This window comes from Spea bombifrons, chromosome 2 (genome assembly GCF_027358695.1).
Source record: "Spea bombifrons isolate aSpeBom1 chromosome 2, aSpeBom1.2.pri, whole genome shotgun sequence".
NCBI classification, from domain to species: domain Eukaryota; kingdom Metazoa; phylum Chordata; class Amphibia; order Anura; family Pelobatidae; genus Spea; species Spea bombifrons.
The window spans coordinates 109,808,613-109,823,746 of NC_071088.1; positions in this window are offsets into that span (position 1 = coordinate 109,808,613).

Here is a 15,134-nt window from a genome sequence, read left to right on the forward strand (position 1 = left end):
GTGTTTACTATAGTAATACACTTATACTACCAGCAAAAGATTTTGGACTACACAAAACAATACATCATTAATATTGGTAACAAAATTAGGCAGTGGGCTGTGCATGCACATAGTGTATTTTAGTTCTTGCAATACTGTTCCTGAGTAGGGTTTGACACTGTTGCGTGTTTATGCTACCAGCAAAAACTCTAGTTTGTGGACAACACAAAAGGAATTTTTGCGGTAAAATTATTAATGGTTCATTAATGGAAGACGGAACAGGGATGCATATGCTGCGTATCCAAGCAGCCTTTCAGCACTCAGTAGCCAGTTTTGCTTTGTTCCAAAGTAATATATTTTATTTTTTTCAGATTTACTGGCAAGTAATACATTTGGAAATGTCTGTAAGTGATTCTAGCTTTTGTAATTGTGTGGCGTCTGCACCTCACCCTGACTCAATCCCCTGCCCTGCAGCTCAATCCCCTTCCTTGTTCTTGAGGATGAATTATTTTTTCTAATATTGAGGGAAATTTAGCCCTGAACAATCTGGATGTGTCTGGCAGTGTCTGCTATGTGCCCATCCCTGCCTCTGTTGCTGCTGTGGCTCAATCTCCTTCCTTACTCTGGTGGATCAATTATTTTTATTTTTTCTAATATTAGGGGAAATTTTGTCCTGTACAATCCTGTACAACCTGGATGTATCTGTCTGGCTGTGCCTTCCCTGTGCCCTACCCTGTGCCCTGCCCTGTCTCTGCTGCTGTGGCTCAATCTCCTTCCTTAATCTAGGGGACCAATTCTTGTTCTTTTTTCTAATAATTTAGGGTGGGGAATTCAGTCTTGTACAATGTGGCTGGCTGTGTCTGCCAGAGACTGCCCTGCCTCTGCTGCTTTATCACCTTCCTTACTCTGAGGGATCAATTCATCATAATGGTGCAATGTATTCTAGCATGATGCCGGATGTGTCTACTGTCTATCCATTGGTGTAATGCTGCTTTTGCTGGTGGGGTTCCTGCATTGCAAAATCAAGTCTGTCTTGGAGTAGGCATTGGAGTTGTAGAGGAGCTGGTAAGATGCAAAGGGTTGGATATGACTGGTTTTGGCTGGTTGGTTACGGATTTTGCTTTTATGGTGCACCATTGATAGGTGTGGTTTTGCTTGTGGGGCACAAACCTAAGAGCTTTAGTGATAGACGCTGTCTGAGCATGCGCCTTGATAATACTGATCAGTCACATTTGGCTGCTGTATATTGGTAGTACTGCACTTCTGCACAAGCAGCTCTTGAGTCCCTGTGCTCTTTTTTTTCCATTTCCTGGAAAATTAGGTTATGGAATTCATTCAAACAGGAAACTATCATGCTAAGGCATAACCCCCGGGTATCTTTCTTTCAAAGGGACAGTCTATGTTTGGGACCGAAATCCCTCTGTCCTTCTTTCCTCTCAATTTTTTAGAGCCTTGAGTATTTTTATTGGCATGAGTGTAATTAAACAGTATAAATAAAATAAATTTTATTTCCCTACTATTACCTATTTATGTAACCAAGGCTCATAAAACATCTTGGCAAAGCCCTCCTAACCGCATCCCTTAAAACAAAGGTATAATACCACTTTAGCCATCTGAAATATTGACTGTGGCATAAAAAGTCTCAAATAGGAAAGAGGAGAGATTTAGTTATGTTACAAAATTCCTCACAGGTATCTTATAATGATGTATGTAAATAATGGAAAATGCATGTAAATGTAATTTGCTTAATTTTACCATTAAAAAATAAGTGACTAGAGTTTATTCTCCAATCCTTACACATCACTACCCCGCTAGAACCATTAAGAGATTGGCACTTAAGTGGTTCCACATCAGGTGCACTTACATGACCGTGTGACTGTTCTGACTGACATAGGACATGAGAATGAAATGTACCAACTATACATTACTTTGAAGAGACATTTTACTCCTCTGGGAAGATGACACTGTTCTCAGACATTTTTAGCGTTGTAATACTATAGTTTGCATATATTAAATCATCCTAGTCAGGTTGGATGCCGCACAGCAGTTTATGTCAGTTTGCGTTACACATGCTAATATATTTTCACTCGATTCAGCTTGGTTCTAGGTTCTGAAAATGTTATGGCAAGTGAATGCTGCATTCTGTGCTATTCTGATATATTTCATACTGGGTCTGGCACTTCCTTCATTGAACCCTTTGGTTGTTCACCTATTGATGTCAACTCAATTGTATCCATTGATAGAGCATGGACTCTACTCATTTCCACACCTCCCAAACGCCATGGTCCAACACTTTTGCAATGCCATATCCACACATAGGTTTTTCTGCCACCTACACTCCAGTCCCCTGTATTCCCAAGAACAATCATGAGGCTTTTCTCTGTTTGATGACATTTTAAACAATCCATTAGTTTTACGCTATTTTCTTGTTTATTGATCTGTGATTCTTGTGGACCAAACCCACTGGTCTCTTGAATTGTGTTTATATATAATTTATGTGTAGTAGATCATCAATGTGCAAAGAAAACATGAACTTGGGGTCTCAAACCTTACACATCCCATGGTGTTCCACTTTCAGAACAACTCCCTCTGTATGACTCATATCCCTCTGTATCATCTTTATTCCCCTGTTGTAGAAACCCAAAACTTTAGTTAAACCTAAATTGTGAAACTCATTTATACTGAAACCCTTATATTCGTCTTTTACGCTTAAATGCCTTCTGCATTACACAAAATCATATTTCATAGAATCCAAAAAAAAAATCTTGCTAAAGCTTGGCCTTTTAGCCCTATCACTAATAACCTCTGAAACAAAAGTGTCAATTTCTGGCCTTTTAAAACACTGGTATCTCCACCTTTAATATAGTCACGTTCCCTTTGTTTGTAACTTTTGTAATGTGGCTCCGTACTCTGAACTAATGAACTCCTATTTCAGAACACTGTGTTCTTCTGATTGTTCCCCAGAGATGGTCTTTTCTACATGTAAATAAGATGTGTCTGCTTCTGGCTTCACCTGACAGCACCTTTTAACGGCAGATTTCCTCCACAAGAAGCCTGTAGGCAAAAGTTGCTTCCTCATTGTCGTTACTGGATACATCGGTAAGATGCTTTTCATGCTCAGCCATCTCTCTGGTGTATCTAAGGAGCCCGATTTCCTTCTTTATTCTTCAAAGACATATAACTTGAAATTTAACTTGGCACCTTCTGCTTGTTTCCCTCTGTTAGGAAGTGTGCGTGTGTACAGGTTTTCTAAGCATAAATCTAATATTTACTGAAGTATGCTGGTGACATATTAAATGTCAGTGTCAATTAAATATATATTCTGACTGCGCAATCACAGTCTGTTTTCCTGGACATAACTTTATTATTTTAGGCCTAAAAGAACCGTGGGTCACGTGTGTATACCAGGCATCTACCAATAAAAGCATTAGCCCTGTTTTCACATGAACCACTACAGACAACTTGACAATGGCCAGAAATTGTCTGGGGACTGAGGAGGAAATATGAAGAATGGGAAAGTGGCCATTTAATCAGCATTTATGTTCAGATGTTGTCTAACAATCTTCTGTATACAGGTCAGTGGGTACAGAAGACTCAGCACCTTCAATAACTAGATATGTATTTATTTTTACCTCTACCTTTCAAACACAAATAGGATAATAATAAAAACACATGAGTCCTACTACCTCAGCATTATTATACCCACAAGGTCTCGGTACCTTGTCAATTGTCAATTACTGACTGATCCTTGATTTAAGAGTGCCCACATTTCTAATAATTTTTTATTTTAAGGTCAGAATATCGCTCAGAGAACCTGATGTCAAATGGTAATACAAAGACGGATTGTTGCTTAGCCTAATTTGTGTAATCACAACAAAAGAAAAGGTAACCATTCCAGACAGTTTTGCGGAGGAGGCAAACGATAGTCCTGGAGTCTGAATCATATCCTGAAGCACACCTTTAGGGTGCGGGATCAGTCTACCTGCAGTACCTGATGTCTATAGGCTCATTACCCCATGACATATGATTCAGTTGCAGAGAACTGGGCCAGTAATGGTCTCTATAGAATTACTGACATTATTAAAAAAGAGGCTATGTCACTATGACAATATGTTGAGGGAGTTAAGCTTAGTTGGCTGCAGTTTGTTCACGGGGAAGCAGGCTATTAACAGAGCTTTTTTATATCACTATATAAACAGAGCAATAAGTCCTTATTGGACTTCACCTCTCCCTGATTAACTTGTACAGGAGGTAATGCCAAGGTCTAGCTCTGAGTCTGGACTGAAATCTCATCAAACTGTTGAGATGGTAAATTCATAGTAATAGTGTCAGGATAGTAAACTGCGTACCAGAAACCTGAGAACCCACATCACACTGTTATATAAGAACAGTTAACATGGAACTCTGTAGAGATGTCATAAATCACTAGGTCTAGCTGAATGCGTGCTGCCTGCTTGCTTGCTGACACAGTGCATTCATGGACACTCTGTAGACATAGCATATTCTGTCCCCTTCTTCTAAAATGAGCCCATCTTTGTAAAGCAGCTGCCTCTTTTCTTATTAGATTACTGGTGTCATTGATGGTATGTCAAGGTAATTCAAGGTTAGGTGTCTAACCCTTTACCTCCACAAGGTTAATGGAGGAGGCGTAAGTACATGAAATAATTAAAGCAACTTTCAGTCCCAGAGGAGTAAGTATAACTTTTCATATACCTGACAAATGTTAATATTCGACAATAAAGAACAAATAATTGGTATAGATACAAACTCAAAGGCTCAAAGGGTAACAGGTTTAACATACTTTTTAATGTATTGGGTAATGCATGTCCGACATTTTTCTGCCAAAAGGTGTTCCCCTATCCTGTAGGTTCAGTTATTCTATCGAAAAAAGGTCTGCAAGCGTGCAATATCTCCACACTGCAGACAATATAGATGTTAGTCCTGTTCATTCCATTTTTGTGTACATGCCCATTTAAATACATATATTATCCAATACATTTGGTAATTTTCTGCCTTAAAATGTATGCACTTTATGCCACTAGATGACAACTCTACAATGGAGATTGTGATAGACATCTCCAATTTAGATTTTCAACTGAGAGACTATGCTGTATAAGCTCTCTGTAGATCTAAATTCCCCTATATTCACTAAACACATAATCATAGAAGCCAGGGTTCGGTTCACGTAGTCAGACAAGCCAGGTATGATAAACAGGTATGACAACCAGGATCAGATAGACTAGGCAGGAGAGTAGCCAGGCAAGCCAAGGGTCAATATCAGCAAAACACAAATGCAATATAACAAAAGAAGGGCCACAATAAAGTACATATGTAGAGCAATTCCGGATTTGCCGCTGGGGAAAGCTTCATAGATGTGTACACACATATAATAGAATAGCTTCAAAATTTAGTACACAAATATTTTAACCTCCCAAGGAACCATTCATTCGATTGAACACTAAACGTTTTTGTTAATTACTACGTACAAAATGTATAAAATAGCCCACAGACCAGTTTTTCTTTGTAGTAATAAAAGCTTTAACAGTGTTTTGTAGGTACTAAAACATTATACAATTAGGCAGAAATTCAGTTTGTGGCCTGGAAATTTCCATTGTTTTTGTTTAAAAATGTCCTCAAGATATTTTAGTATAGAAATGTCATCTAAGAAATTCCCCTCTCATGCCATCATCTTTGTAAAGTTTTTCTGCTAGGTATATATATATATATATATATATATATATATATATATATTTTTATTATTATTTTTTTTTAATGCATGAATGAAAGGAGTGTCACATAAAAATACATACAGTTTCAGATAGAATCAGGTTTCCAACAGTTGGCACCAAGAAAAGTGCTAAAACAGCCCTTAATTGACATAGATTTATAAATGGTAAGATTTGTTAGATATACAATCTATATTATAGCTTTAAAAAAACATTTGCAACATATATTAATATATTGATATAATTACAATTAAAAAAAAATCTTAATTGGTCATTGCTGTATCAGGACTAAAATCCAACATATCCCATATGGGTTAAATGCAAGAAAGCAGTAAGCAAATGCTAATCAAGAAGTCTGATTGAATTTTAGAATTTCTCCCAAGAAAAATTGGAAAAGTCTCCTGCAGAGAAGTACTCTGAACTTATTAAACACTGCGGGGAACGTCTTCTCAATATCATCAATGGTGGAAAAGGATGAACAAAATAACTGAATTCAGGGATGTGGATAATTCTAATGCCTATGTTGACGTTTTTTTTAATATAGCTTTTATTTGCCATGTATGAACAAAAGCATTTCAATTTTTTTTGGTGTTCTGTCTCCAAATATAAACCTTATATTGAAAATATAAAAGTGGTATTGTTCTGTCAACCAGCTTACCATTTGCAAGAACTCATACAGGGTACACTCATACCTTCACCAATCAAAATGTAATATATATGATCCAAAGTGGATGGACTGAAAATGAATTCCTTTTTTAATGTCACACAGTTATGTCGCTAAATACGAGTAAATCTATATGAAGGAAACACCCCCGTTTCAAGTTATAGCCGAGGCTCATATATTACATGCTAGATTTAGTTATATTGGATGTATCATATTGACAGATGTGACATTTAAATTAAAGTAATAATTTATCAAGGACAACTGATATAAAGTCTTTGGGAAATGACATCATATAAAGTGTGACAACGTAATTAAAAATTAGAATGATTCATATAACTTCAGTTTTGTTATTTAAAGTGAAAATGTACAGTTGTAGAATGCATTTTAGTTTTTCAGTTTATGTGAAGTTCCTACAACCTTGGTATAAGTGACTGCAAACACTGCACTTGGCCCGGTAAAGTCAAGAGCTAGCTTTCCAAGGTTAACGGTAATCTCAGAAAGTGTAGCATTCACATTTTCCCTATTTTAGGATATATGAAGAACATACTATGCATATGTACAAAAATGTCCTGTACGTGAATATCTTTGTATAGGTTTCAGCCAAAGATTTGCATGCTTTATAGTGTTTTGGTCCTGCAGTGGGCGATAAAATTTATTAGTCATTGGACCATGAACTCCTAACAGGCTATCAGGAACCAGGACCCGTGGGTCAAAATTAGCACCTGAAAAACATAGCAATGAAGAATGAGATTAGAGTAGCTTTCATTATACAGGCACCTATGGTAGAAGATTAAACATTACTTTCAGTGTGACATTCTATTACCCTTTTGAATTATAATTATACGTTTAATGGACCTTAAAACATACATGAAAATGTGTTCAGCTGGGATTGATTGTTACAGAATGCTTTATAAAAGCCAGCTGCCCTCTGCATTTAGGGGATAGGTCACGCAACCTAGGTCATGTAACCTGGAGCAGAAACACATTATGTTACCCTGGTAGTAATGGAGATACAAAGGAATGGGCTAATCTACAGGACTGCTTGTTGTGACCCTCAGAAAAGCTACCGTCAGTTCAGCTAAGCTTTGCTTTACTCCCCAAGGTTTCAATTAATTAGGAGGAAAAGAATTAAACCGGGAGACTGGGATAGGGCATTGATATGTCTACTGCTTGCTTTATGTTTACCTTGAGGAACTTATTATCAGTAACATTCCTTTCCAGGCCTAGACTCACATATAACAAAAGGACCAAGCAGACAAATGTGTATTCTGCCAAAGCCAACATATCACTTTTTGTAAAGAATATAGAGAGACACGATCAATCATGTCTGACGCTCAAGTGACTGGATGAGATGAAAGGATGAAATTCTTGTTTTGCTTCAGTCTTCCTTGTGCTATAAGGATAGTGTATTTATTTTGAAAGCGCTTATTGTGTATTTGTGACTGTTGCAGGTTCAGTTCTGTGTTACATAGCCTTTACATAGTGCCATCAAAGTCAATATTGATTTGAAAAATAAAAAGTAGTGCTGTTCAGCTTTAATTTGGAATACCATATACGCTGTAGTTCAAAATCAGGGTCTTTTTAATTATCCCACCCAGAGCTGGACTTGGGAGGATTAAGCGGCCCTGGCATTTTAAAGCCAGTGGTCTGCCAAATGACATATACGACTGCACTTTATGTTACCTGAGAAACATCTCCTGAATCCATTCTTTCCTCACACAAACAACCAATCAACCAAAATATTAGTACACTCCCCTTGTGATAACCCATCTGGATTATTGCAACTCCCTACTATCTGGCCTTTCATCACTCCAGTCCATCCTCAACACTCCAAATAATTTTTCTCTGTCGGTGTTCCTCATCTGCTGCTCTACTGTGCCAATTGCTCCATTAGCTCCCCATACCCTCCAGAATCAAACTCAAACTTCTGACCTACAGAGACCTTAACACCCCCCCTCTTTCATGTCTACTTATCCAAATACACCCCTAACCACCCTCTTCGTTCCTTTAATGAACAGTATCTCTCTTCTACCATCATTACCTCTTCCCACTTGGTATTCAGGATTTCACCTGCTCTGGAATACCCTACCCTTTTCTATCAACTTTCTCCCATGAATGCAAAATTCAAAAGCTTCTTTTGCCCACACCTAAAGTGAACCCATTCCTGGTTTGCATAGCTTTAGGGACTGTTAGTCATATAGTGAACATTTTATCTACCATAACTAGCAAGAATAAAAAAAATGGTGGAGCTGTTTGCATCTCTTATTGATATAGCAGAAGTTCATTTTCTCTCCTAAGAAATATTCACATTGTGGCAATGTTATGGAAGCATTCATATCTCCTAAATAAATATGTAATGATCCGTTTGCTCAAGTTTAGACTAGAACATCAACATGACTGAATGCCTAATTGCATCCCACCTTTTATAAAGAATTTATAGCAATTGCACAGGGAATATATTATATGAAAAATATATAACCAGATTTACTTTTAATGCCAGTTCAGTTCTGATTTTATAAAATGACACTATAGTATTGGAACCAGTTTCTCCACGTGGATGAATTTTTAATTTTGTCTATACAACCTTCCACCATCTATTTAGTGAGGTGTATCACTAGATGTATCATGGGTTTGACAAATTCTTGCCTATGGTTCTTTAGGAGACCTGAAAATAACCTACAGTGGTGGATTTACTCAGTGGAGTATTCTGGACTAGGCCAACTAAGCTTATGGCAGTGCAGTAGCTTTTGGGTGGTAGTAGGCTTTGCTGCCTTACTAGGGGCAAATTGCCCTATTTGAAACAGACATTCATAGTACTGTAATCCCTCACACTGCTTGACCTTCTGAACTAGATCGATGGGATATTAACTTATATCTCTGGACTTGCAGCAAAATGTAGGGCTGGAGTGGAGGCAGCAATTATAATACACACCTTACTAGGATTATTATGTTGGAATCCCTTGTATCTGCAAGAGAGTCACGGTTTACTTGACTGCGCTATATATTATAAAGGTCCAACTAGAGCTTGAACGTTCCTTTATAATGCACAGTTAGGTCAATGAGATTTCTTCTAAGTCTTCACGAGTTGAATCATGCATTATACAGGGCCATCTCAGTCCTCGTTGCAGGAGACACATGCCAGCGTAGACCATTCATAATGAGTGAAAATCACAAATCTCCAGCAAACTTTTCCTTTGACTAAGAGTAGCCAACAGACAGTTCTTGGGCTACTGCTGAACAACAATTCCCACAAACCTGTTACTTGAGTCTACCACCTATTTAAAAAATAAAAAAACAAAGCGAAGAAGAATTAATTCAATACATCCTAAAGTTATGCAGTTATGTGACTCTGTGAAGTGACAAACATGACCACCTCTCACCATTATATGCAATAAATGTTCACTGACAAATGTCGACCTGTGAATACACCACATTTTTTTCCAGGCAGAGTCTTTAATGTTTTGACATGCACAGCCTCTTCAACAGGAGAGTGTGAAGAACACAAAGTCCGTGCTGTGACCTGACAAACGTTGCTGCTGCTGCTGCAAGAGGAAATATCAATTTCAGAGAGAAAGATGCATATATTTTTCAATAGGATGAAAAGTCTACTGAAGAAAATAAGTTAATTAATATACTAGAAACAGTCAGAACAACAGCGTCTTTGAAAGCTTAGAAATCAACAGACAGCATCACAGTGGCCTGCAAACAATGAGGTTTCTGTTCTGTATTGATCATTAATTTCTTAAACTGTACAATGGTCAAAGAGAAATTGACGTAACAGCAGAAATGGAATCCCAGCCTGTTTTTTCCAGGGCTGAATGTAGGCCGTTTTTCACTGTGTGGGTTAAGGAAATCCTTATTCACTGGGAACAGAGGGCCTTGCTTCATACTGCTGCCTCTCAGAGTCCCCATTGCATAGACACTTTAGATTGTCTTTGTACGGGGGCCTGTGATAGAATCCACTGTCTGCATCATTGCCAGCAGTAGCACAGCAGAAAAACACACTGGGACCTCTATTCCACCTCAAAACGCCCATCACAGCCATAAAGTCTTTCCATTCCATCAGACAATAGGGAGCTATGAGAGATTCCACGCTTATTATTGGCAAATATGTAACCTTCCCATCATATTATTCACCATGAGCATCAAACAAATGAATGGGTCATTCCATTACTGCCCAAAAATTCTCCAATGTAATCTTACAGGTAAGTAGTACATAGATATATTAAGATATAGCTCTACCGCATGTCCCACATTTCAATATACAGCCCCTGCCTTTGGCTATACAATTGTCCTATACATTACTCTTATCCGTTTCAATACTATTAATAAAAGCTCAAGTATTTGTTGGTGTTATTTTGCTGTGGTATGGTCCATTTTACTGTATAGTTAGGTTCTGTGTTTGTTTCCTATGGTCAGTATAAGAATTGTGCCCTAAGGAAAAAAATGCTTAAGTGCTTTTTCCCTTGAGAGATTGTTGCTATACAACCTCTGCAGCACATTATCTGATCCAGCTAACAGCATTGCCTTCCGAGACATCGGACATCTGCAGCCCAAGGTATATTCCTAGTTGTGAAGCAGTGACGGAACTCCCAAGAAGAAAACAGTCCCAATATTTTTTTGGATTACTTATACAAACCAATGCAACTAAATCTTACCTTTTTTTATTTATATAATAATTGATCATAGTGTTCCGATGTTCACCATAAAAATTTAATGTTGATGCAGATAAGGGACATTGTAATTTGCTTTGCTGGATTAACCCATTCCTTACCAAGGCTTTTTAGTCCCATAAGTACCGTACTTTTTTTTATCCATTTTTACCATATTTTGGTTTCATCCAGATTCCCCTTTTTCTGTGTTTGATGTACCCACACAGATTATACATCCTTTTTTCAGAAAACATGGGGCTTTCATTTGAAATTATGAAACATGGAAAAATAATAATTGTGAGTGGTGGTATGTAAAAAAAAAACTATACTCAAAACGTTGCTTAGAATTTCTTCTGCATCAGTGGTTCTTAACCTTTTTGTTTTTTTGTGAAATATCTTATGCCACGTCTCCCATGTTTTAATGACCCAAAATTTAGGCTTAGCCAGAATGAGTTTGCATAAAGCATAATTTAAATTTGAGAGGCTACTCACACCTCCCCTGGAGTCAGTCCAAACCACCCCAGGGAAGGAGAATCCCACAGGTTAAGAACCCAGGTTCTACATAGTAGGTGCCACTGCTGAACAATGACACAATTTATGTTCAGCAACATCCCCTGATTAAAGACATACCCCACATACATTTTTTATGTTCTAGAGGGCCACATCCATCCCTTACATAATTCCTTATAGGGTAGTATTTTTAATATTTCTGGCTTCTGGTAGTTAACAGGGGGGTATAATTTTTACATGTAGTGCTAGGGCAATGGGATGTAAGGGATTTTTTTCCCACTGTGCAATATGGATAGAGATCCCTTTATGTATGGCCATGATGTCACAATGGCATCACTGAAATCACTGTGCTGTTTTTTTTATATATATTTCAGTAAAAACAAAAAACTTTTTTTTCCTGGAAAAAGGGAGAAACATTACTGTCTTCCCTTTGATCTCCTCTATGTTGATCACACTGTGATCACACAGGCTACAGTTTACCTATTGGCTGAAATTTTTTGTACAAATTGGTTGTATTTTTATTAATATCATTCACTTAATTTTCTATTTATTTTATTGTTTTTTATAAATGGAAGACAATGTTCATTATAATGAACCTGTTTATAATTAACTTTGTGTTCTATCTAGTCGTTGTGCTGTCAAATTTGATAGATCCCTTTAAAAATTGGCTTGATGACTTTTTAGCAAAACAGAATATACAGGGATATAAGTGTCTAATAGGGTACGATGAGATATAGCTTTATTTCCGTGAGATATCAGATTGACATTTGGATTCGTGAAGTAATGTTCCCCTATTTGAGGCACAATTGGAAATTGCTTCAATTAGGGTTTTTTTTTTTTTATGCATTCTTCAAAGTTGAGCTTGGCGGATTTGTGTCTTTTTAATCTAAATTAATATGCTACTATTGTAGTAGATGGGTGACATATTTATTATATTGAATATGTTTAAAGCAGCATTTTCTTTCATAAGGGCATAATTAAAATGATAGCCAAAGTTCAAGGCAAGGAAGAGTAAAACATCAAAGCAGAATTTCTCTGTCTGAATAAAGACTGAAAATTACCACTTTTAAAAGTGATCTTACATTATCGGTGCTACAGAATAAGGTTAGCATCGTATATAAAGTGCTCTCTCTGCATTTGGGGTAAAGAGGGCAGTGATGATTGATAGTGGATTAAACCAGGGCCAGACTGGACAGATATACGGTTTGAGCACCGCTTTTCCAGTTGTCTGGGTCAATACCCAAATCCTCCGGATCGAGGGAGCGGGGTCTTGACACGCCCCGCCCATTTCCTCTTTAAATGGGGTTGTTTTCCTGCAACGTAAGCGGGAACGCCCACCGACGTCAGTGGGCAGTCCTGGCCGCGTCCTGTAAGGGAAGGCTCCGGGTAGCTGGAGCTTGGAAGTTCCCAGGTATGGATATACGTGGCTGCACATTATGCTTTTATACTCTCATAATGTGCTGCCACGTGCATCTAGTTGGCAGCCATACACTGCAGGCCCTGATTTGCTGGTGCAGCGGCTCTAAAGGTAAGTATCCGTCACCACCGCAGCAAATCCCTCATCCTTGGCCAGATAAATGACCTAATCTTGTGTGCCTGATCATTGGAACGGAAGTCACACTACACTGTGCTTTCACATAGAAACACCCTGCAGAGAAAAGGGAGCTGAAGGCACCTCAAATTAGTATGGTGCACTGGGCAGGTATCCGATAGCAGGACCTACATGGGCCTAATTACACATTAGTTGCACGTATGTTTGGAGTGTAATATCTTAAAATAATAATAATAATTGAAGTGTGCACAGAAGGCTGGAGTAGAGTGTGGGATATCTGATAGCTTGCCTCCTCTATTCCGTCCATGGCTCAGTCACTTAGATTCTAGCCATGGCCAATCCTGTCTTGGATCCTCCTTGCCTTTGGCCACCAGCAAATGAACAGGCTGAAGGCAGTATAGCAGCCATGCAGGGCACACAGGGAGGACGGCCGGATCAGTGATGGCGCAGAGGTGATGCCCTGCAGAAAGCTGCCCCCAGCCTGCTGTCATTCTTCTGTGAAGCCCATGCACCTCGCATACACCCTGGACAGCTGTCTGTATTGCCCTGCATTAAAAACGGCCTGTTCGTTTCAAAAATAAAAGTGACATGACTGTTATTCAAGACAAGGCAGTTCTGCCATGTGTAAAACCACTAATAATACACACATGTCTTTAATTCCATACTTTCACCACCTAACACAACTTAACCATCTACAAAAATGCCTACTGCATTATGAGTTCCATGACAGATAGGTTAAAATGTATGCACAGACAACTGATATGCATTGTCAATTTTAAAGCAATTATATATATATATATATATATATATATATATATATATATATATACAGATTTATTCACAAAGGGTAATGTATTTCTGGAGAATAGCTACTCTCATTCTTCACACTGCAAGTTTGCGAGCAGGGTTCTCTTTACCTAATGTATTCTTTTGACTTAGTCTGTCAATTCTAGCTTCATCATATGCTTGGAATGTATGGACTGTAACAAGTGCTGTGTAAATTGTTGGCGTTACTTGAATAAAAGATAATAATAGTAATAATCATGTCTATCGTAGGAACTAATGGCAATGGGACCCATCAGTACATGACTAAGTGAAGTGGATTAATACAGAAGTTCAGTGCTGATAGGGTTACTGCCGTAATAGAGTGAGGTCTGTCGACATTACACAGCTAAAGCAGCTGCTGAGTGATGTGATTAGTTAGCGACAGGGGCACACAACCCAATAAGTTCACAGCCATCAACCAAACCCAGCACGGCTTCAACAAAGCGAGAGGATGAAAAGAGCAACTGTGTCGAAGTAATAGAGAAGGAGCACAAGAAGAAGCAGTGTTTAGTAGATGGGTAAATGTATAATAGGAGAGTCAATCTGAACATAAAATTCAGTTTTTATGTGTGTTAAATGTTCCTTTTACCTACACAGCCTTCTGAAATAGTCTAATTTAACACCGTGGTTTCTATCATAACTTCATAATATTAAATGGTTTGATATTCTCAGTAGTCTAACACACCAACAAGTGAAAAGCTGGGCGACCAAGTGGCTCTGCGCAAAGAGACTCTCAGCAAATCATTTGGAGGCTGGGGGGCATCAATATTTAGTGAAAAGAAACAGTAAAGTTAAAATAATGGCATTTCTGTTCTTTTTATGAAATGAATGGTTATTCAAAGTGGTTCAGACAAGGTCCTTCTATTAGGTGTTATAATGGGCCAGTTGGGTATGCATGGGCCACAATTATCCATCAGAAATCCATTGTACCACAAGGGATACTGCAAATGTGCATTCTTACGCTCGTGTAATTTCCATTCCTCTCACTAGTTGACCTATCTTTTCCACAGGGCAGCTCGCATAACATCATCAGAAGAATATTCTTTTACTGAGCAGCGGTCTTTAATGAGCTCTTTTGTTTCATTGCACACCACTGAAATTTTTTTCTATGATTTACAATAATGTAATGTAGAAGGGGGATTCTTAAAAGGACATTTGGGAGTTGAAATGTTCATTTGCTGAGTAACAATGTGGGATTATTGAAGGTCGAGATGCAAGCACTTCTT